At 36.7% G+C, this 25,213-nt stretch overlaps 1 pseudogene; it reads left to right on the forward strand.

The window, feature by feature from the left end:
• Positions 1–23,960, forward strand: part of LOC138824119 (zinc finger protein 658B-like) — a 33,814-nt pseudogene extending 9,854 nt beyond the window's left edge.
• The last annotated feature ends 1,253 nt before the right edge of the window (positions 23,961–25,213 follow it).

Below are 25,213 nucleotides of genomic sequence, written 5' to 3' on the forward strand. Positions count from 1 at the left end.
TGCTGGGCTTAATTTTCCCAGAGCTTGCTTATCTAGCAAGGCAATTCACTAATTAGTCTTTTGAATCTCTGTGCTGTTCTCATTCAGCAAACTGAATCCAGAGTCTGCTGAGTGAGCCTGTCACACTCACCCAAATCTTCCCTACCTCAGAAAACATAAAACGAACACACACACTAAACAAGACAAACAAGTGGCCACAAAGACAAAATTAGGTCTCAGTGAATGGGGTGACATCTCACCACTTACCAGGGGACTAGAACCCCCTCTACTTATTCTAGAGAATTTTTCTTTTTAGATTATTCTGAGATTTTCAATTATACTGAAATTATACCCCCTCTCTTTTACCTCTTTGAAATGATTGAGCAGGAGGTTGAGAGGAGTAAGCTTGCTTTGTCCTTGCCCCATCTCTGGGACAAGGAGTGTCCAAATTAATAAAACTGAGATAAGAAAGAAAAAGAAGTTAAAATTACACACACATACACACACACCACATACGGGGGTTGGTAATGTATGTGCACTTGGTCACGCTTTCTCTGGGGAGGTGGGCAATCTGGTCCGGGCACTCCTGTAATTCTAAAAGGGTGGAAGGGGCAATTAAGTGGGAAATGCGCACTCTTCCTCTGGTCTACGGGATCAGTAAGCCCCTCATCCACCAGCCCCAGGGCTGCGTGCCTAAGATTCAAATTAGAGTTAATAGAAGACATATACGCACACTCAAGACAGACAGCAAGCGCGTCAGACTGCTGGTCAGACAGTCTGTCCAGAAGGGCTTCCAACCAGAGAGAATCGGCCAATCGGGGGGACTCGAACCCCCTCTACCCGATCTCGAGGACAGCCCCACCCAGGGGTCCAGGGGACGTCTCCCACTGGCCCCACTGGCAGTCTTATAGCGCGTCCGCCAAGACTCTCCGCCAGCCCCAAGACCACACCTGCAGGCAGGCTTTCACCATTCCTGAAATATGAAAATTGTATCAAATGATCTAACTGTTTCTTATTCTCTTGGGGAGGGGCTGGTTGCCCCTCTGTCCGTTTTTTGTTTCCTCTTGAAGAGGAGTTCCCTCTTTATGGAACTTAGATTTACATTCACTTTTTCAATGGTTCCCTTTTTCCGTTTTTTGTTTCCTCTCGAAGGAGGAGTTCCGTCTTTATGGAACTTAGATTTACATTCACTTTTTCAATGGTTCCCTTTTTCCGTTTTTTGTTTCCTCTCGAAGGAGGAGTTCCGTCTTTATGGAACTTAGAATTACATTCACTTTTTCAATGGTTTCCTTTTTCCTGCGGGAACCAAGGATTAGTTTGTTCTCCCACTGCTGCTGTGGAGTATATGTTTTAAAATAGAGACAAACTATCCTTATTCTTAGAAGATGAACTCCCCATTACTTACTCGTTATCTTTCTCAGTCACAACTGAGGGGCCTGCAGCACCCCAACGAGCTTCTGACTACTATTCCAGGTGAAAAGAAAAGAGAGAGAGAGAGAGATAGATGCTTACCTCCCAAGGTTCCTTGACTGAAGAAACTGCTTCTTGCCCCGCTCTGAGCCCCACGTTGGGCGCCACCTGCCGCGGACCGGGTTCTGTCGGGACGACGAAGGATACCTAGGGGAGGAACCTGGAATAGGACGGGGAGATGGCAAACAGACAACTCACACACATTAGGAGTGGATGCTGAGTGCTGAGTGCTGAGTGCGATTTAATGCAGAGGATAACAAACTTTTATAGCAAAAAGTCTCCATAAGAAAGGGCAAAAGGTTACATAATCTTGCTGCAGGGCTTCATTCTTGGGCGGTCACCAGCTGGTCGCCTGAAAGGGCAAAAGGTTACACAACCTTGCTGCAGGGCTTCGTCCTTGGGTGGTCACCAACTGGTCGCCTGATAGGCACTTGTTTCCAGCTTTACCTCTATTTTTAAGAAATACAATGGGTTTCGATGATTGTCACCAATTAACCACTACTTTTTTCTATAGAGGCCTTAACTGTCCCATTAAGATCTTTCCTGTTCCTTCTTTAATAGTAAGCACCAAGGAGACTTAGATTTAGCAAGTCTCTTAGTAAATGAGGAAGTTCTTTCTCCTAAGTAGTTATCTCAGCAATTGCCATACATTCTTTCTGTTCTAGCCGCGCCTACAACTTTTTGTAAATCTCTTACAATTCCTTCTGGAGTGACTTTGTGAAACCCCCAATACTTTTATATTTACTTATAACTTGTCTACTAGCCTCCATAAGAGGGGTTTCAGGGTAGCACTTAACTCTGGTGAGTTAGTCATATTTTTAAGACACTCATCAGATATTGGAGTCGTCAACACTCTTAAGAAAGAGCTTTGAATAAGGGAACGTTGACAATGAGTAAGTACAATGAGCAGTAGAAACAGTAAAAGATTAATAGGCACTCTTATGAGGAAAAGATAGGCAGAAACACATCTTTTCCAGGGGTTTTTGCCAGCCTTTTCCCAGGAGTAGGCCTCTTAGAAGCCCTATTCTCCGAGGTAGACTTCAGTGAAGTCCCAAAACTTGGAGATAGGTTTCTGTAAAGCCCCATTCTCTGAGGTAGACTTCGGTGAAGTCCCAAAACTCAGAGATAGGTCTCGAGGCCCCTATCATGGTCTGATAGATGGTTTCCCATGCTAAGCAGACTCTACTGGGGTCGGCGTGGCATGTTATCCTATGCCATTCATGTTAACTGACCTTGGTACCTTGTCATCTTTTTGCCTGATCTATCCAAAAGTCTCCTTTAACAGGTTAACAGTCCCAACCCAGGACACCACCTGGGAGCAAGTCATGGCTATCCTAATACTACAGGCAACTGGAGACATCATTTACATTGCCCTGCTGGACCCTAATATCCCCAGCTCCAGTGACTCCTTCACCTCCCCAGCAGGAAGTAGCCAAAAGAACCCATGACACCTGTTGACTCTGGTACCTTTAAATATCTCTGCAACCTCCTCTGGCTACTGTAATCCTAAAGTGGAAAAAGTCTTACCTCCCACCTCCAGGATGACAGGAGCCAGGTACCATGGTATGTCTCCTCTGGTAATCAAACCTTCCTGGCTTATTTCTCTCTTGGCTGATAACAGCAATTTTTGTCTGAACAGCAACTTTGCTTTTTATTAAATGTGTCTTGATATTTTAAATTAAAAAATATGCATATATATTTTTGTAGATCGTGGGGCATGAACTCTGGGCCTGGGTGTTGTCCTTCAGCTGTTCATCTCAAGGCTCATGCTCTACTATTTGTTCCACAGTACTGCTTCTGGCTTTTTCTGTTCATGTGATGCTGAGTCAAACCCATGGCCTCATGCATGCAAGACAAGCACTCTACCAATGAACCACATTCCAAGCCCTAGAAAGATGTTTTAAAAAGTGGTTTTATCTCAGAACTTAAATAAAAAAAAGTAATTTAATGGAATTTTCTTGCACATTTAAACAACAGTAAAATATTGCAGAATTTTTTAAAAGATGAGGAATATATATCAAGTAACATTGAGCAGTCTCATGTGTAAAAGTAGCATTCAGAAACTCTGTATGAAGATAGCTCCATAACAATAGCTCCTTTTTCCCATTTCTCAGGAATTTAGACAGAAACTTGATCATGTCCCAACTGTTCAAAATTGTGAAACTCTTGACTCTGAGTGACACTTGGAGTAGAAGGCAAGGTTTTGCTCATCATATCATCATGGTGTGAGGTCATCCTAGATTGTGCACATTGAACACCTGGCACCATACACACTGCCATAGGCCATATTGTTTCAAAAAATAAAACCCACAATCACACGTTACTATAATGCTGCATATGAAATCATTTTAACATGACAAAAAATGAGCAGCAAGCAAAATGTACTTTAATTTTGAAATTTTCAGGGAGAATTACGGATATTCGTCACATGGAATAACAATAAAATTGAATGTGAAGAAGCCCAATGGGGCTGCAGAGGGGCTGGAGCCTGTGAGCTGTGAGATCCAGGGACAAAATCTCAGCCTCACCGCTGCTTCTGCCATCGTCCAGAGACCAATGACCCCCTGTCTTTCCTCCACCACCTATTCAGGACACAGGACATGCAGTCATGGATAGAAATGAGATGGTGCCATAGGGCCAAAGTGGCCAAGCAAGCTGAGCAATATGGTGATATGGCAGCCTGCATCAAGTCTGGAAAGGAGCAAGAAGCTGAATTACCTAATGAGGAAAGGAATCTTCTCTCAGCTGCTTATTGGAACCCATAGGTCATCTTGGAGTGTAGTTTCAAGTATTGAGCAAAAGACAGAAAGTTCTGAGAAAAAGCAGCAAATCGTGTGAGAACACAGGAAGAATTGAGAACAAGCTAAGAGATATCTGCAATGATATACTATCTCTTTTGGAAAAGTTCTTGACCCCTAGTGCTCCACAAGCAAAGAGAAAAGTTTTCTATTTGAAAATAAAGAAAAACTTCTATCACATCATGGCTGAGGTTGCTGCTGGTAATGACATGAATTGTGAATCAGGCACACCAAGCATACCAAGAAGTTTTTTAAGTCAGCAAAAAGGAAATGCAACCAATGCATCCTATCAGATTGTGTCTGGCCCCTAAATTCTCAGTGTTCAATTATGAGGTTTTGAACTCCACAGAGGAAGTTTCTTTTCTTGAAAAGACAGCTTTTGATGAAATCATTGCTGAACTTTATACTTTATGTGGGTTATGTTACTTCTATTTTAATTTCTGTATTTCCCATGTGTTTTCTGTTAGTTTGTTTCATATTAGAAGAGTAAAGCCCGTTAACATTTAGTGAGTTATCCGTTTTCATCATGAGATGGCCAGTATGATGATGTGGAATTTTTAAACAAGGTATAAATGTTTGGCATGTGCTTTGGTTCATGGTGACTTCACAAGAGCCAGTGTTGAAACTGATTCCATGTCTAAGCGAAGAAATCTTCCTACATATTGATTTGTCCTGGTGGAGATTAAGAGGGAAATTGGTTCCAGTCAAGGTGTGGTTATTGTGGGTATTATAAAGTTTTGGAGCACTTGTAGGGCTGTGGCTCAAATATTCCATGGCTATTCCAAGGTGCAATCATGTATTTCTGTGGAAGAATCTATTTCAGTGTGCACACATTTGACTACAGCACCAGAAGTGTTCTTTCAGACAAAGTTGTAACCCAATTAAGGGCAGAAATGGTTCACATTCCATTATTTGTGAAATTACCTGCTGTTTGCTCAAATTATTTTTGCTACACGTTTTATTTGTATTTCAATGTTTTAGACAACCTAAGAACTGATGTAAAAGTAAAGGTGTAGTAAAAATGAACTGCTTGGTATTGACAATTCATGTATATTCAGCAAAGCCATAAACAAAGAAACCCTATGTTTAGGAAATGAAAAGACTTGGAAAAAATTATGTTAAGTTATTATATTAAAAATTATATTAAGCCCAAAGAAACTTAGGTCCCATCGTTTCCCTTATTTGCAATAACTAGTATATGTCTGAGTCAAGCAGAAAAGGTCAGATAAGTTGATGTTAGGGAAATGAACCCTAAGATATGTATTCAAATGTTTTTTTTTCTTTCAGATGATTGTTTCTAACACATTTAAAAGATCATTTCTTTGTTGCTTTGTATGTCCCTACCCCATAGTATATCCCCTGCTTTCACTGTATTTGAGGTTGGTATAATTTGTGGAGGGGAAGGGAAAAAAATTGTTTAAATAGGGATACAGGTGGATACATTGCAACAATGAGCGGTTATGTGGAAGATGTTATGTGGAAAAATGAACTTTACAACTTTGGTGGGAGGGAGCAGGATTGGGTTGGGGGGCTGGGAGGAGGATGGGAAGGAATAGGAAGGGGAAACAAAAGAGGAGGCTACAATGCTTGATAAGAAATGTACTCATTATCTTGCCCATGTAATTAAACCCCTCTGTACAGTATTTTCACAATAAAAAAACTCTATGTATTTAACTTGTTTTTAGATTCTTTTTCCTTCTGTGATTTTTTTCTTTTTTGCTATGTGCCTCAAACACATGTGTTGCAAAATAAAAAAACTAGTTAACAGGGAAATAAGATGATGGCCTGCTTTGTTTAATATCTTTTGAAATTTTCATGAACAATCCAAGCATAATTGTAAAGAACACATGTATTAAGTTCATTTGAGTGGAATAAAACATTTTTGAATGGACTTTTCAACTACTTTCTCTATTATTTTTCATGTAAATCATTTTTTTGAGTTTGAATCTCCTCTAAGAAAATTGTACATTATTAGAAAATTGTTCCTTAGTCACTTTTGGCAGGTAATAGGCTTTTACCGAGTTAAATTGCAAAGTTTATCATAACAACAAAAATACTAATGTAACCACCAAACACCTCCCATATTCCGCATTCTCTCCTCATCTCAAAAACAAAAGTGTTTTTTTTCTCCTTTGAGGAGTGGAAAATCTGCCCATATGACATTGGATAGCATTAACTGTAAATTCTATGCTTCCTAATCAGTTTTGGTTTTTCAGAATTTCTTGGTTTTAGGTAATGTTCTCTATTTTGTCTCAATCTGCTCGAAAAAGTATTATTTCACTTAAGAAATTCTTCATGGAAATTGAAGTCAATAAAGCTTGAACATTCCTTTAAAAGATGTTAGTGAAACATGTTGATCCCTTTTTATCCTTTGCACTTCCTACGGAGTTTCTTAGCTTAAAATGTTACTAGCATGGGTATTCTCTATCTTATCTGTTCTTGACATGTTACAATTTTTCCACTAGATAAATGAGCCTAATTTACATCATTTAAAATGAGAGACTGCCTAAATCTGTATTCCAAAGAAATTGTTCAATAGAATTTAAATACAATAAAATAAAATGCTCTTTTTTGTGTGCTAGACCTGGTTCTTGGACTCAAGCACTGGACATTGACCCTGAGCTTCTTTTGTTCCAGCCTAATGTTCTACCACTTAAACCACATCTCCACTTCTAGGTATTTTAGTAGTTTATTGGAGATTAGAGTCTCTTACACTTTCCTGCCCCAGCTGGCTTCAATCTGTGGTGCTCAGATCTCAGCCTTCTGATTAGCTAAGATTACAACCATGAGCCACCAGAGCCCAGTTACACAATAAACTCTATTAAATATAGATTATGTTTGTAAAAAAATAATATGGAATAGAAAACTTTAAATTTAAGGAGGATACTCTAAATCCCAAAACAAAAAGAAAATATCCCACCCTGAAATCTACAACACTTTTGATTTTGAGTATTGGAATATGGATAATTAGCCTACAGAAATTTCTTTGTAACTTTTTAAAAGTATGAAATCATTCTTGTGGAACAATCCAAAATGAATGTACAAATGTTGCTTTTAAGTAATTCATATTGTTTCTTAGCACAAACAACCGAACTGAAATTTACAGAGTAGATTTTCATATTTCGTACATATCACTGTAAAGTTTATGTTATTTTATATTAAGATTTCTATTCCACGTAGTTGTGTAAAAAAAAATAAGAAAAAAACCTCTGGATAGTAGCATTCCTGTGTATAATCTAAACAATAAATATAAGAAAAGCATATGGATATTTAAATTATTTTTTATTTTTATAAGTCTGCATTTTAGGGTGTCCTCAGCTTAGAATTTTGTGTTAGTATTATTTGTGCAACATAAGATTTTAATCTTCTGGTTCTTTGGCTGTGATTGGGTGGTTGGTGTTCTGTCACTCCTATGACTAATATTTCATGTTTCATCTTTATTAAGCCCTTTATCTCATGGAGGATGGCCACAATTCTTCATAGAATTGTTTAGGAATATGAGCATTTGGGAATTCTCAAACCTGTATTTACATAATCTTTACTGATTATGTTAAGCAGGTTAAATGACAAATTTCAAGTTATTGCTCAAGGGTGCTTCAAGTATTTGGATGCAGGGAAATGTGCCATTTGAAAACCATTACTGAAATATTATAATAAAAGTAATAAGTATTATACATTTCCCTGTATAATTTTGGGTGAGATAGTATTGAGTTATAACCTATATTCTCTCCATGGAGTTTAAATATATAAATGAATAAGAGTCCAAAAGCTCAATGGAGTCTTAGGATCCATTTTAATGAATAGAAAAATAATTCATACAACGTATTTCCTTAATAACTAGTGGTATTAAAGTGGTGGATTTTTGTTTTAATATTCAATTATTTTTAGGAACCTTAGTTTTTATGAATTCTGCATGTATATTAACCTAGAATACTGTTTGTCTACCAACTAATGGATTGTGGAGTCATCTTCAGCGGAGCATTTAATACTCTACTGGAGACATCGAAGATTTTTCTCCCATAAGAAGACTTTGTGCTTTTTTCATTCCATGTATAATGTTTTGAGCAGGAAAATCTCGGACATAATCACACAGGTTCTTTCCTGACTATGTCAATTGCCTTTTCTCTAAGCCATGCATCAGAATCTTCTCTTCATAGTCAACAGCAAGAAAGAATGAGAGGATCTCTGGTGAGTTACTTTTTATATCTCAATGTTTACATTCCATTTAGGAAACTAAGTTTATCCAAGATTTAAAAACAAAAAAAATAGATTCAGCTTCAAGAACTTACTCCTAAATGAGGTGAAGAAGTTTTTTAGAATTTGTAGATTATAAATTGTTACAGTATGTCTTAGTTGAGGGCAGATTTGCCTCCAGTTTTCTGATGTGAGATAAAGTAGTCACACTTGTTTTGTAATTCAATGCCATTGAAGGGGTCACTTGTCATGTAAAGTGGACATTTGCTGACAACTTGTCAGAGATCATTTCCTCATGAGTAATGTTGAATTATGTTAAAGAAGTTTTACTGGAGTTTCTGAAATAGTGTGGTGACACACACGACTTCAAATATTAGAGATTACTTAGTAAGATATATGTAATTAAATTACTCTCCATATAAAACCTGATAATATTTGATGATATAGTGTGTGGTCTTCCTAGAAAGCCCTCTGTATTTTTCCTAAGGTGTCCTCGCAAGATTTTTTCTCTATTTACTCTCTTCATTCTGTTTCCTACTCATAAGATTTCATCATTTCACTCTTTGTCTCACTTTTTGTATATTTTCCTCCCTGTGTCTTCTTCTCTTTCAGTCCCCATTCTCTCCATCTCTCTCTCACCTTTTTTCAAATGATGTATCTGGGAAGTTGTTTGTTTTACTAATCAATTTTCCTTTGCTGACATGGCTCATGGAAATGACATTTTTCTTACCCAATCAGTTGCTTTTCTCTTTATGTCTGAGATGAGGATTTGCTGTGTTTCCATATTTGGTGTCTAAATTCAAATCTAATGGGATATACCTACCTCAGCCTCCACTGTGCCTTTCTTGTGCTAGTATTGGAACAGGAACTCACAGGCCTCACAGTCAATCAGCTTCCTCCTTCACTGTTTGCACTACTTCTTTTTAAAAAATATCTTTTTTTATTGTAAAATAGTGAACAGAGGGGTTACAGTTACATGAGTGCATTTCCTATGGAGCATTGTTACTTCCTCCATTGTTTTCCCCCTACAATTTCTTTCCTCTTCACCTCTGCAACTCCTCCCACCCTCCCTCACACAAATGGTAAAGTCATTTTCAACCTAGTGTATTGTACATCTCATTGTTACAATGGGTCAGCTTGTATCCCTATTTAAGCATTTTTTTTTTTTGCGTCCTATCCCCAAATTAGAAAAATGTATATAAAAGATCTAGGGCACCGCAAACAAATACAGTGAAAACAGGGTTATACCTTGGGGGAAGAATATACCAAAGGAACAAAAAAAATCACATAGTACATTATAATTGCATTGAAAAACAATACCAAGAAAAAGAAAAACCACTTGGGTTCCAGTCTTAGGGCTCATTTCGCTTCATATCATCTTATATGGTCATATGTACATAGCTTTTGACCATTTCTGCTTGCCCTAGACATGTACTAGTTATTTCAAATAAGGGAGACCATGGGACCTATGTTTCTTTAGGCCTGGTGTACTTCACTTAATACAAGTTTTTCCAAGTCTTTCCATTTCCTAATAAATGGGGTGATGCCTTTATTTCTGATGGAGGCATAGAAAAGCATTGTGTGAGTGTGTGTATGTGTGTGTGTGTATATATATACACATATATGTATAAATATTATATATATATGCATATATATGTAAAAACCATATTTTCTTGATTCACTCATCTACTGAGGGGCATTGGGGTTGGTTCCATATCTTAGCTATGGTAAATAAAGCTGCAATAAACATAGGTGTGCTGGTAGCTTTAATATACTCTTGTTTGTGATGTTTGGGTAAATACCCTAAAGTGGGGTTGCTGGGTCATAGGGGAGCACTATGTGGAGTCTTTTGAGGAACCTCGATATTACTTTCCAAAGTGGTTGAACACGTTTACACTCCCACCAACAATGCAGTAGTGTTCCCTTTTCTGTCCACATCCCCTCCAGCATCTGTTGATATTAGTGTTCTTGACTAGCCATTCTATCTGGGGTGAGGTGGAATTTCAAGGTTGTCTTAATTTGCATTTCTTTTTGTCTAGAGAAGTTGAACTTTTTCGGGTTTTTTTGTATATTTTTAGTATGGCATTGCCCTATTTGTTATGAAATAGAAAAACTTGGAAAAAATATTATACTAAGTGAAGTAAGCAAGGCCCAAAGAAACATAAGTCCCATGGTTTCCCTTATATGCAATAAATAGTATACGTCTGAGACAAGCAGAAACGGTCAGATAAGTTGATTTTAGGCGAAATGAACCCCGTTAAGGATTCAAATGTATTTTCTTTCTTGTAATTGTTTCTAACATATTTATTAGTTGAGCCTATTTTTTTAAAATATGTCTTTTGGCCGTTCTTATTTCCTCTTCAGATTAGATTCTTGTTAAGTATTTAGCCTACTTATTTATTGGGCAGTTGTTTCTCTGAGGATTTGTTGTTGGGGATTTAATTTCTTGAGTTCTAAATATATTTTAGATATGAAACCCATGTTCATTTTATGCCTACTGAAGATCTTCTCCCAATCTGTGGGCTTTGTATTTATCTTGTTAGCAATGTCCTTTGCCATGCAGACGCTCTGCGGTTTCATGCAATCCCATTTGTCCAACCTTTCTTTGATTTGTTGTGTTTCTGGGTCTCTATGAATAAAATTTTGGCTGGTGCCAAGGAGCCCTAGAGTTTCTCCTATACTTTTCTGTAGTGATTTTTAGGGTGTTTGCTTTGAATGTGAGGTTTTTCATCCATTTGGAGTTGATACTGGTGCAGGGTGATATATACAGATATAGCTTTAGTTTTCTACAGGTAATGAACCACTTTTTCCACCACCATTTACTGACGAAGTTGTCTTTCCTCCATTCTATTTTTTAGCTTCCTTCTCAAAGTTTAAGTGGATACAGGTCTGTGTGTTCATTTCCGGGACTTCAGTCCTATTCCTTCGGTCCTCAAGTTTGTCCTTGTGCAATTACCAAGATGTTTTGATTACATTGGCTTTGTAGTACAGTTTGAAATTTGGTAGTGATATTCTACTAGCATTGTCTTTCTGGTATGGATCATTTTTGCTATCTGGGATCTTTTATTGTTCCATATAAATTTCTGGCTTGCTTTTTCTATTTCACTGAAGAATGAGGTTGGACTATTGATAGGTATGGCATTGAATTTGTAGATAGCCTTTGGAAGTATTGTCATTTTCACGATGTTGGTCCTCCCATTCTGGGAGCATGGTAGGTTTTTCCACTTCCTAAGCTGTGCTTTAATTTCTTTTTTGGAACTATCTCTTGAGCCACACCTCCTCCAATATGTTGATTAGCTGTTTAATTTGAGTTGTCTACACAGTTGTCTGGCTTCCAGCCTCCTTAGTAGCTAGGGTACGATAAGCATCTTGAGCCAGAAGCACTTGTTTTGTTTTGTTTTTACTTACCTGAATATTTATCATTAACAGTTAATTGGATACTATGATAAAATTAGATTATTTTTAACAGCATATGTAAAATTAATATTCAAGCTAAGCTCCAGTATAAGTGACGTATTTTATTTCTAATAATTGTAGCTGTTCTTCTAACTGTGGTACATTTTCTTCACTAACTTTATGCTCACACAACTCCATGAAGAAATTGTTTCAAATTTAATTGAATCTATTGTTATTGTGGTGATGTATGGGCAGACTACCAGTTCATGGGCCAGGTAATGAGTACATTTCCTTTCATACCCTCACTCTCTCCCAATGTTTCCCTTCCGTCCTGTCTCATGATTTTTATAGCTTACTTTCATCAATGCCTAATGGCCTCCACAGATCCTCTTTTTACCCCATTTCCTTCTAGTTCTCTGGCTTTCCCCCACTCTTCTGAAAATGTCCATGTGAATACACCATAGATATTTAAACCCTTTTTTTTGCCAAACCTGGAGCTTGAATTTGGGCCCTTCTTAGGCACCATTCCCGATCTTGATTTGCTCAAGTCTACAACTCTACCACCTGAACCACATTGCCATTTCCTAATCTTTCTGTTTATGCAGTGCTGAGGAATGGAACCTAGGGCTTTATGCAGATAGGCAAATACACTAACACTTAGCAGTATTCCCAGCCCCAAATTATTTGTTTTTATTTCAAAGGTGAAGTAAGAAAGAGGCTACATGTAATATTCTATAAATCACAATGAAGGAATACATTTTTTTGATATCCATTGTAATTTCCCTGTATTTATTTCACTCATAGAATACTACAAGTATATCTTTTAATTTTCATGTATTTATAACAGAACTTTAATTTCTCATATTGATTTCTACACCATTTGTCTTCAGATTTACTTTTAATCTTGGAATATGTGTCTTGATAAATGTAACACCATAGTGTTTTATAAACAGCATTAAGTTTAACATAATGGAATCCATTTGTGTGTTCGTGCTGATTTTTTGTCCGGTTGTTATATCAATTAGTAAGAGGCCAATTAGTTCTGCAATAGTAATGGTAGATTAAAGTATTAAAACTGCATGGTCTTTTAAACATGTCTTTGTACACTTTGATTTTCAGCATAAATTTTTATTATCATAATGTATCATCAGTCTGTTATTATCAATGATCTGTATCTGTGGTCATATATTTTGGGCTGATACTTATTTCCTACATATTATCACTATTTGTATTTTTCATCATTAACTTTTGCTCATGGTATCTTTGTATGTTTTTTTAATTTTTATTTCTCTCTAATCCGTGACTTTGGATTGCTCAATAAGTTTTCTTTCTTCTGTTCATGTCAGACAGTGCCTCATATATTTACTATACTTTACAATTAAAGTATGGTCTTATTTTGATGGACATTTTGCTATTTAATATCTGTTTGTCTCATCTGATATTTGTTTCTTATTCTGCTTCTATATAGCCTGCACACATCTCAAATTCACTGTAAACCACCTCTCATATAACTTGCCGGCATTCTGCTGTACACTGTGAATTACCTCTGATACCAATTACAAATTAAATCTGATGTAAATAGTTGTTATACTGCATTGTTCACAGGATAAAAATAAGACTGCATGCTTAATACAGGTGCCCTACATTTTCAAAGATTTGTTTCTATGTTCCATTGAATTTGTACAACTCAAAATATGCAAGGACTGCAAGATTTTTTAAAAAGGGTCTTATTAATTTTCTTCATACAGAAATAACCAGACATTTCATGTAAAGAACAAAGGTCATTCTCAGGCTGAAGCACAGAGCTTCAGCAGAAGTAAAATGTGAAGGAAAATTGTTTTACTATAGAACTGCAAGAAAATGAACTTCCTACCTTGTGGGGTACTTTGTTAGGAACACAAAGAATTAACTTGCTGGATACACTTTTGCTAAGAACATTAAACTTTACAATATTATCATAGTAGTAGCATATAGCATAATATAGTTACTTTTCAATGGAATTGAATGGAATTTATAACCTACTTATAACCTATGTATTCTCCTTTTAATTTTTGTATAAATAATTCTTTGAACTCAGGCCCCCATATTTGCAATGCAAGTACAATATTAATTGATACATATACAGGATTCACAAACTTTGTTTTAAAACACTTATGTGTTTGTATATTGAATTTGAATTCCATATGAATTATGAATATGGTACTTTAAGTTTTCTTTTCACAAGAGAAATTACATACAATGTTTTCTATACATTCTTTTACCTACGCATGTACCATTCCTTTACCTACACATTTACCTTTTTAATAATCTTGTCGTCTGTGTAGATCTACGTTAGCAATTTTAATTTTTCTCTTGATGTAGAATAATTCTTTTTATCTGATTGTTGGGCCTGGATTCTGGCCCTGAGCCCTGTCCCTCAGCTCTTCAGCTCAAGTCTAGGGCTCTACCAGTTGAGCCACAGTGCCACTTCCGGTTTTTCCTTTTTTGCTTATGTGGTGCTGAGGAATCGAACCCTGGGCCACAGGCATGCAAGGCAAGCCCTCTATCACTGAGCCAGCCACCTTCCCAGTCCCACAGAATAATTTTTATAGCACTTAAAATGAAGATGGGTAAATGATGCATTATCTTTCCCTAGGAATACCTTCAATCTATATTGTTAGAAGAGGCCCTTTGCCCGATGGATTGTGTATTGAAGTCTATTTTCTTTCAACACTTTATAAATATATTTTCTTTTTGTGTGTTAGTCATCATTCACCTCTGATATTGTCAAGAATGACTATATTCCTTTTAGACACTGTACATCAAATTAGTGCCATATTTAATTCCAATTTTTAAAACTTCTATATTTTTTAGCTCATGTGCCAATTCATAGTTTTTTTTTCTCTATCCTTCTTGTGGTGATCATATTTCACATTTTGGGGGATCATCTTGAGCATTCCTTAAGCCTTTATCCATTTACATCCATCCTTCCATTAAGGCCTATTAAAATGCAAAGCTGATTAAGAAACATTTTATGGTAATAAGTAAGTATTTGATGTGGTAGGAAGTAGTCGATGTTCAGAAATGTTCATGCTGGAAGTTCGTTTTTACATATGAAGGAAACATATGGATATCTATGACCATACTTTTATATCTAGAAATTTAATAACAAAAATGATTAACATTGGGTATTTTATTGTGAGAACTTAGTCAAATCTTATGAGAGCCAAATCATTCATTTACTATTTTTTGAGTAATTTTATTCCTTTTAACATTCACCTGGATGCTGTGCTTTTCATAGATCTACTAATGTGTTATGTATTCCATATGATGTAATGACTATGTTGTGACTGTTTATGAGAGCACTATTTAATAGAAAATCTAAATAATATTGTTAATGAGGCAGAATATGAAAATACAGAAAACATATTTGTTTACTTCATTGTTACCCAGATATGTAGTAAATATTACCAAAATAAGCTAAAAACACACTTTCAGACTCATACTTATTGTTGTCTTGCTAGGTTATTAGCTTCTTAGAACTGTTTTCTTGTCTTTATTGCTGGAACCAGAAGTGTGTTCTGATGTATTAGAAAAACTTTGTATGTGTAATTACCAAGTTAATATGGAGGCAAATGTTTCTACTTTGATTATATTTTCTCTCATTTTATACATAACACAGAAAGTACCAACCACAATCTGTAATACAAAAGCATACATGTAGAAGAATGAAAGTCTAGCTTTGGTGTTCTCATGATTCAGGGATAATAAATTGATAGAATGTGCCCTTAGAGAATCTGGTGTCATTTGATAATGTGGCTGTGGAATTTAGCTGTGAGGAGTGGCAGGAATTAGATATTTCTCAGAGTACCCTGTATAGAGATGTGATGCTAGAAACCTATAGCATGCTGGTGTCCTTAGGTGAGCCAAAAATAACACATTAACTTGAAAAGTTAAGTGGGGCTTGACCTCTGGGCGTTGGTGCAGTGCCTCAGCTCTTCAGTTCAAGGTGAGCACTCTATCACTTGAGCAACAGCTCCTCTTCAAGCTTTCTGGTGGTTAATTTGGAGATAAGTATCTCACAGCTTTCTTACTAGGGCTGGCTTTGTATGGCAATCCTCAGATCTCAGCCTAATGAGTAGCAAGGAATATAGGCATGAACCATTGGTGCCAGGAAAATGATTTGTTTTCAGTAGCTATGTGAATATTTATCGAAATTTCAATGCTATTTGGATGTAAAATTCCAGTCTGTGGGAATGTCATTTGTTTGGAATGAAATCTTCAGGTAGATTATGTACATTCTGAGGCAATTTTATTTTTCATTGTTCAAGAATTAAAAAAAGCAGTTTGACAAAAGTTCCAAACTTATAGGTATCCCATTGAATTTGTAGATAGCCTTGGGAAGTATTGCCATTTTCACGATGTTAATCTTCTAAATCGAGGAGCATGGGTGGTTTTGCCATTTTCTAAGTTCTGTTTTGATTTCGTTTTTCAAGATTTTAAAGTTTTCATCATAGAGGTCCTTCACTTCTTTGGTTAAGTTTATTCCTAGGTATTTTATTTTTTGTGGGGCTATTACAAATGGAGTTGATTTCCTTTCAGTCACACTTTTCTCATTGTTGAAATACTGAAAAGCCATTGATTTTGGGGGGTTAATTTTATACCCTGCTACTTTGCCAAAGTTTGAATCAGCTTGAGTAATTTGGGAGTGGAGTCTATGGGATTCTTTAACTACAAGATCATGTCATCTGCAAAGAGGGAGAGTTTTATTTCTTCTTTCCCTATTTGGATCTCCTTTATGTCTACATCTTGTCTTATTGCTGTAGCTAGGCATTCTAATACTAGATTGAAGAGAAGTGGAGAGAGTGGACATCCTTGTCTTGTTCCTGAGTTCAGAGGAAATGGTTTTAGTTTTTCACCATTAAGTATAATTCTGGCTATAGGTTTGTCATAAACAGCCTTTATTGTATTGAGGAATGTTCCATGGATTCCTAATTTTTCCAAAACCTTCATCATAAAGGGTTGTTGGATCTTGTCGAATGCTTTTTCTGCGTCTATTGAGATAACCATGTGGTTCTTATCCTTGCTCCTGTTTATGTGATGAATAATATTAATTGAATTTGCGTATATTGAACCAGCTTTGCATCCCTGAAATGAATCCTGTTTGATCGTATTTTATAATTTTTTGGATGAATTGTTGAAGTCGATTGGCAAAAATTTTGGTGAGAAGTTTTCATCAATGTTCATCAAAGAAATGGGTTCATAGTTCTCTTTCTTTGATGAATCCCTATCAAAATTCCAACCTTATCCTGCAAGGAAATAGAAGAGGCAATCCAAACATTCACATGGAACAATAAAAGACCCAAATAGAAAAAACGCTCCTCAATGGAAAGAACATTGGTGGAGGAATATCAATACCAAATTTCAAACTCTACTATAAAGCCATAGTAATCAAAACAGCTTGGTACTGGCATAAGAACAGAACTCAGGACCAAAGGAATAGAATTGAAAACCCAGAAAGAACCTCTAGACCTATAGCCAACTAATATTCGATAAGGGAGCTAAAATAATAGAATGGAAGAAAGACAGCCTCTTCAATAAATGGTGCTGGAAAAATTGGTTAATTACTTGTAGAAAACTAAAGCTAGATCCTTATATATCACCCTGCACCAGAATCAACTCCAAATGGCTCAAAGACCTCGGAGTCAAAGCAGACACTCTGAAAACATTACAGGATGGAATAGGAGAAACCCTAGGTCTCCTTGGAGCAGGCGGATATTTTCTTAATAGAGAACCGGAAGCACAACAAATCAAAGAAAGGTTGGACAAATGGGATTGCATGAAGTTGTAGAGCTTCTGCATGGCAAAGGACATAGCTAGCAAGATCAATAGAAACCCAAGAATTGGAAGAAGATCTTCACTAGCCATACAATGGACAAAGGTCTCATATCTAAAATATACTTGGAACTCAAAAAATTAAATCCCCCAACAACAAATCCTCAAAGAAACAACTGCCCAATAAATAAGTGGGCTAAAGACTTGAAGAGAAACTTCTCTGAAGAAGAAGTAAGGGTGGCCAATAGACACATGAAGAAATGCTCAACCTCCCTTGCCACAAAAGAAATGCAAATCAAAACAACATTGAGATACCACCTCATCCCAGTTAGAATGGCAAAATCAAGAACTCTAACAACAACAGATGCTGGAGGGGATGTGGACAGAAGGGAACCTTACTTCATTGTTGGTGGGAGTGTAAACTTGTTCAACCACTTTGGACAGCAGTATGGAGGTTCCTCAAAAGACTTCAAATAGAGCTCCCCTATGAACCAGCAATCCCACTTTTGGGGGATTGTTTACAAACAAATGTTTGTAAACAAATGATTACAAACAAGACCACACTAAAGCTACCAGTACAACTAAGTTTATTGCAGCATTATTTACCATAGCTAAGATATGGAACCAACCCAGATGGAACCAACCAGCTGCCCCTTAGTAGATGAATGGATCAAGAAAATGTGATATATATACACAATGGAATTCTATGCCTCCATCAGAAAGAATGCCCAATTTTTAGGAAATGGAAAGGCTTGGAAAACATTATATTAAGTGAAGTAAGCCAGGCCCAAAGAAACTTAGGTCCCATGGTATCCCTTACTTGCAATATCTAGTATATGTATGAGTCAAGCAGAAAAGGTCAGATAATGTGATGTTAAGAAAATGAACCCATAGATATGTATTTAAATGTTTTTTTTCTTTCATTCATTTGTTTCTAACGCATTTATAAGATTATTTCTTTGTTGCTTTGTATGTCCGTCCCCTACAGTATAACCCCTGTTTCCACTATATTTGATGTCGGTATAATTTATGGAGGAGATGGGGAAAAACAAGTCGTTTAAGGATACAGGTTGATCCATTGCAACAATGAGAAGTACAAGTTTTCATGTCGAAAACGAATTTTCAACTTTGGTTTGGGGGGGAGGGGGGTGCGGGGGGAGAATTGGTTGGGGGCGCTGGGGGAGGCTCGGAAGGTATGTGAAGGGTAAACAAAGGAGGAGGCTGCAATGCATGATAAGAAATGTACTCATTATCTTGCCCATGTCATTGTAACCCCTCTGTACAGTTTGTTCACAAAATATTTTAAAAAATTAATTAAAAAATTCCAAAATTTCTTCCGTAAAGAGAAGACTGTCTTCCCAAACTTGAGATGATTATTGTGGGTGGATATTCAATCTAGAAAATACATACATACATACATACCTATTTATCACTATTGGAAATATGTACTGGAAATCACTAGTTTAGAGGGAGTACTTATTTATAATCCAAACCTAGTACTAGATGCAGTGGTTCATGCCTGTAATTCTTAGGAGTCTGAAATCTGAGGCTTTCAGTTTGAAGCAAAAACTGCCAGTGAAATCTCCAAGAGATTCTTATGTCAAGATAACCACTCTTAAACTGGAAGTGGAGTTAGGACTCAAACTAATAGAATGCTAACCTTGAGAAACAGAATTGCGTTCAAGTCACACAACCTGCAAAATTAAATCAAGCCTCGTGGAAAGTCAACCATGGAGCCAGGGAGAAATGAAAGAAGATTTGGGACCAACCTTGTTAACAGGATATCTGAAATCTTACAACAATTTTGACACAGCATGAGCAATAGTTATTCACTCTTATTAACAGGGCACACCGGTCCTAAACCTCAATTGATTATCAAGCTGGAGCAAGATGAAAAGCCATATATGGCAGAAGCCTCAGACAAGAATTTACCAGGTGAGTTAAGGCATCTTGCATAGTGATCTTGGATCCAGAACCAAATTGATAAATTCATCTTGCTCTGTACTGACCAATAATATTCCTAGTTCCCCTGAGTCCCATGTGTGGCAGAGAACTAGGTGATCTTTGTATTAGACTTGTGAATCAAAAATGCTTGTAGATGCCCACTGAACTGTGTATGGCAGTAAAGGTAAAGTTAGCAATTCTTTCTCTTTGTGGAAATTGTTTTGAAAAAAGAAAATTAGAAATGTCAAAAATGCGATTTAGTTTTCTTTGAAACTAGGACTAGGCAGGTATAGCAAATGACTATGCCAAGGCTGCTATCCTCTGATAAGGATAAGGAAGGTAGAGGCCAAGATACAGAACCAAAGCTTTCAGTCTAGAGAGAATGATTAACTAGGTGGTGAGCTGATGTGGCTTTAATTCATGAGTCTGAGGGTTTAAAAGTCTGATGAGCTGGGCGCTGGTGGTTCACGCCTGTAATCCTAGCTACTCAGGAGGCTGAGATCTGAGGATCGCGGTTCAAAGCCAGCCCGGGCAGGAGAGACTGTGAGACTCCTATCTCCAATAAACCACCAGAAAACTGGAAGTGGCGCTGTAGCTCAAGTGGTAGAGTACTCGCCTTGAGCTGAAGAACTGAGGGACAGCACCCAGGCCCAGAGTTCAAGCCCCACGACCGACCAAAAAATAAATAAATTAATTAATTAAAAAAAATAAAAGTCTGATGAGTTTCTGTCTAAGATGGAGGGGAACAAATTTTAAAATTTCCAAAGATACTTAAAATAATTCACAGTGAGAACTTATAACTGAAGAAATGTGGTTATAAAACCTTATTCTTAGGTGAAAGACAAAGGTTTGTATAAAAATGTTACAATCTCCAAAGTTAGATAATACTCTTCTCCTAATGTTTGAGAAGTAAAGTAGCACAATATAAAATTGTTTTAAGAAAATAAGATCAATCAAAACAATTTTTGGGAAAAAAGAGGAATGCTAAATATTAAAATATACAGGTTAAAAGTCTACCAGTAAATAGTTTAGTAAATTGTGTAAATACTTCCTTTGACATAAAAAAGAAGAAAAACCTGAAACACAGAAAAAAAATTTCCATCATAAACTACCAGTTTTACTCTTTTTTTATTGTGAAAATACTCTACAGAGAACTTACAACTACATGGGCAAGGTAATGAGTACATTTCTTATCAAGCATTTTTGCCTCCTCCTTTGTTTCCCGTTACCATCCCTTCCCATCATTCCCCCCACCCTCCCCCCTCGCCAAAGTTGTAAAGTTCGTTTTTCGACATAACGTCTTGTACATCTCATTGTTGGAATGGGTCCTCCTTCCCCTCCACAAATTATACCTACATCAAATACAGTAAAAACAGGGGTTATACCGTGGGGGAGGGACATAAAAGCAACAAAGAAATATCTTATAAATATAGTTAGAAACTATAGCAAGAAAGAAACAAAAACATTTGGGTCCTTATCTTAGGGTTCATTTTGCCTAACATCAACTTATTGACCATTTCTGCTTGTCTCAGACATATATTAGTTATTGCAAATAAGGGGAACCATGGGACCTATGTTTCTTTGGGCCTGGCTTCCTTCATTTAATATAATTATCCCAAGTCTTTCCATTTCCTAACAAATGGAGCCATATCATTCTTTCCAATGAATGCATGGAATTCCATTGTGTATATATACCACATTTTCTTGATCCATTCATCTACTGAGGGGCATTTGTGTTGGTTCCTTATCTCAGTTATGGTAAATAATGCGGCAATAAAGATAATTGTGCTGGTAGCCTTAGTATGGTCTTGTTTGTGATCATTTGCGTAAATACCTAGATATGGAATTGCTGGGTTATAGGGGAGCTCTATGTGGAGTCTTTTGAGGAGTATCCATTCTACTTTCCAAGTGGTTGAACAAGTTTACACTCCCACCAACAATGCAGTAGGGTTTCCTTCTGTCCATATCCCCTCTAACATCTTATTAGAGTTCTTGATTATAGTAGCTCAGTGGTAGTGTATTTGCCTTGCATGCCTAAGGCTCTGGGTTCGATTCTTCAGCACCACATAAGCAGAAACAATTGGGAGTGGTGTTGTGGCTCACGTGGTAGAAAGCTAGCATTGAGCTGAAGAGCTGAAGGACAACACCAGGACTGGAGTTCAGGCTCCATGACAAAAAAGGAACAGCATTACTTTCTTAATCAATACATTGTGATGAAAGAAATTTATTTCTCAAAAATCAATTCTACTTTAATATTTTAAAATTTGTAACAGTTAAGATGGGAAAAATGTCTTTTCATTAAGGAGTATTTGGATCTTATGTATGTTTTTTTTCTTCTTTATATGACTCATTTTAGATATTAAAAAAAATGGAGCATGTGACTGAGACTTACCAGGAAGGTCCAGATGAATGTCTGTATGACGTAGTTGTCACAAATAGACAATAGAGCAAAGAGTGAGATTAGTGACAACTTCTAACTTGACCTCAAAACAGAAGACAGATCTGAATAGGAATGATGAGAACTCCTTAAGAATGAGGAGGGATGAGTTCATTCAGTGTCAGAACACGCTCTCCTACAATGAGTCTGGTAGTGAATGTGAGAAATCATTTAGTAAGGATTTATACCTTACAAAACCTGAGAGGAAATATCCAGAGAAGCCTGATGAGTATTAAGCAATATGCAAAATCAATCTCTAAGACGTCAGAACTAAGTTCTGACCAACCTCAAACAACACCAGAAGAGAAACCCTATGAATATGAAGAATGTAGGGAATTTTCCACTCAAAAGTCAGGTCTCAGGAGGCATCACAGAACTGACACAGAACAGAAGTTTGATGAATGCAACAAATGTGGAAAATCATTCAGAATGAAGTCATACATCACTTTGCATCAGAGAATACACACAGGAGAGAAATCTTATGTACGTGACAAATGTGGAAAGTATTTCAGACAGAAGTCAGACCTTACTGTACATCAGAGAACTCATACAGGAGAGAAACCTTATGAATGTAACAAACGTAGAAATTTTTTTTTACCTGTAATGCACACCTTCATCTTCATCAGAGAACAAACACAGGAGAAAAACTATTTGAATGTAACAAATGTGGAAAGTATTACAGACAGAAGTCAGACCTTACTGTCCATCAGAAAATACACACACTTATGAGTGTAACAAATGTGGAAAGTATTTCAGATCAAAATCACACCTTACTCTCCATCAGAGAAAACATACAGGGGAGAAACCTTATGAATGTAATGTGTGTGAAAAGTCTTTCACCTATAAGTCATACCTTACTGTTCATCAGAGAACACACACAGGAGAGAAACCTTATAAATGTAACAAATGTGGAAAGTATTTCAGACTTAGATCATGCCTTACTCTCCATCAGCGAACACACACAGGAGAAAAACCTTATGAATGTAATGGGTGTGAAAAGTCTTTCACCCATAAGTCACACCTTACTGTTCATCAGAGAACACAAACAGGAGAAAAACCTTATAAATGTGACCAATATGGAAAGTATTTCACAGTAAAGTCACAGCTTACTGCTCATCACAGAATACACACAAGAGAGAAACATTATGAATGTACAAAATGTGGAAAATATTTCAGACGTAAGTCACACCTTACTGTCCATCAGAGAACACACACAGGAGAGAAATCTTATGAATGTAATGTGTGTGGAAAGTCTTTCACCCATAAGTCATACCGTACTGTTCATCAGAGAACACACACAGGAGAGCAACCTTATAAATGTAACAAATGTGGAAAGTATTTCAGACTTAGATCGTACCTTACACTCAATCAGAGAATACACACAGAAGAAAAACGTTATGAATGTAATGTGTGTGAAAAGTCTTTTACCCATAAGTCACACCTTACTGTTCATCAGAGAACACACACAGGAGAGAAACCTTATAAATGTAACCACTGTGGAAAGTATTTCAGAGTAAAGTCACAACTTACTGCTCATCAGAGAATACACACAGGAGAGAAAAATTATGAATCTACAAAATGTGGAAAATATTTCTGACATAAGTCACACCTTATTGTTCACCAGAGAACACACAGGAGAGAAACCTTATGAATATATCAAATGTGGAAGTATTTCACATTTAGATCATCAGAGAACACACAAAGGAGAGAAAACTTATGAATGTAACAAATGTGGAAAGTATTTCAGATTTAATTCATAACTTAATCTCCATCAGAGAACACACACAGGAGAAAAACTTTATGAATGTAACAAATGTGGAAAGTCCTTCATTTGGAGTTCATACCTCAGGAAGCATAAGAGAATCCACACACATGAGGAACCTAAGGAATGTGATAACTATGGAAAGTCTCACCTGAAAGAAAAATAAATTTGCATGATAGAACCAAAACCTGATAGAAGCCTTGTGAATGTAGCAAATGTGCAACCTTTTAGCCAGAAGACATACCTCATGGTTCCAAATTGAATGAACACGGGAACAAAATCTTATTAATAAAAAAATATGGAAAGTTTTCAAGAAGTCATAGTTAAATTTTCAACAGAAAGCACACAGGAGAAAAACATTATGAATGAAACAAGTATCAACAGGTGGACCTGTTGCAACAATGAGAAGTACAAGTTGTCATGTCCAAAACGAGCTTTACAACGTCGGTGCGGGGAGGGGGGAGGATTGGGATTCGGTGGGGTGGGGAGGGGGGAGGCTGGGAAGGGATGTGAAGGGTAAACAAAGGAGGAGGCTGCAATGCTTGGTAAGAAATGTATGCATTATCCTGCCCATGTAATTGTAACCCCTCTGTACAGTATGTTCACAAATAAAATAAAATAAAATAAGAAACAAGTATCAAAAAGGTCCTTCACTTAGTAATCATGCATGAATGAGTGTTTATAGAGCACACAGAAGAAAGACAAGGAATGAATAATACCAATGTAGAAAACCCCATTTCGACAGCATAGCACAGTGTTCATCAGAGAACTGAATCACAAAGGAGAAAAGAAAACTAACAGGTCTAACAAATATGCAATTTTTAATGTGAAGTCAGTCCTCAGTACATCCAAGAACATAATAAGGAGAGAAAATATGAGTATACTAAATGTAGACCAATATTTAGCCAGAAGTTTCAGAGGTTTCTCTATAGATTTCAGAGACCTAGAGACAAGATAGAATGTCAACTGAACATTAGAGGACGTCTTTCAAGCAGAAATGAACCTTCAGCCAGCATTAGAGCACTCACACAAAAAAGAAACCCAACATAGGGAAACCTTTGGCAGAAACCTCTGTAAATTATACAGAAATCCTTCATGTCAGAATTAAGCTAGGTGTAAGGGGAAACCACTCACTGAGCCAATATTTCTCATCCTCTCATTGTGTAGAGTAGGGATGATGCCCCTTCATATTATTCAGGGGTTGGACCAAAGGAATGGGTATCAATTATTTACAGGCTTGACAAAGAATTAAGATAGTGAAATTGTTGACTTGTGTCTTTTATATTAATAAATGGATGTTCAAGGAAATTTTATAAACATTTCTCAGAAATATGAGCTCTGGAACTTGGAGATTGAACTCAGATCATCCAGAGAGTTTTGTTAGTGCTAGATGGGGAAGTACTGTCATGCTTTAACCCA

The sequence above is a fragment of the Dipodomys merriami genome, unplaced genomic scaffold, assembly GCF_024711535.1.
Source record: "Dipodomys merriami isolate MVZ:Mamm:240054 unplaced genomic scaffold, mDipMer1.0.p SCAF_126, whole genome shotgun sequence".
NCBI classification, from domain to species: Eukaryota; Metazoa; Chordata; class Mammalia; order Rodentia; family Heteromyidae; genus Dipodomys; species Dipodomys merriami.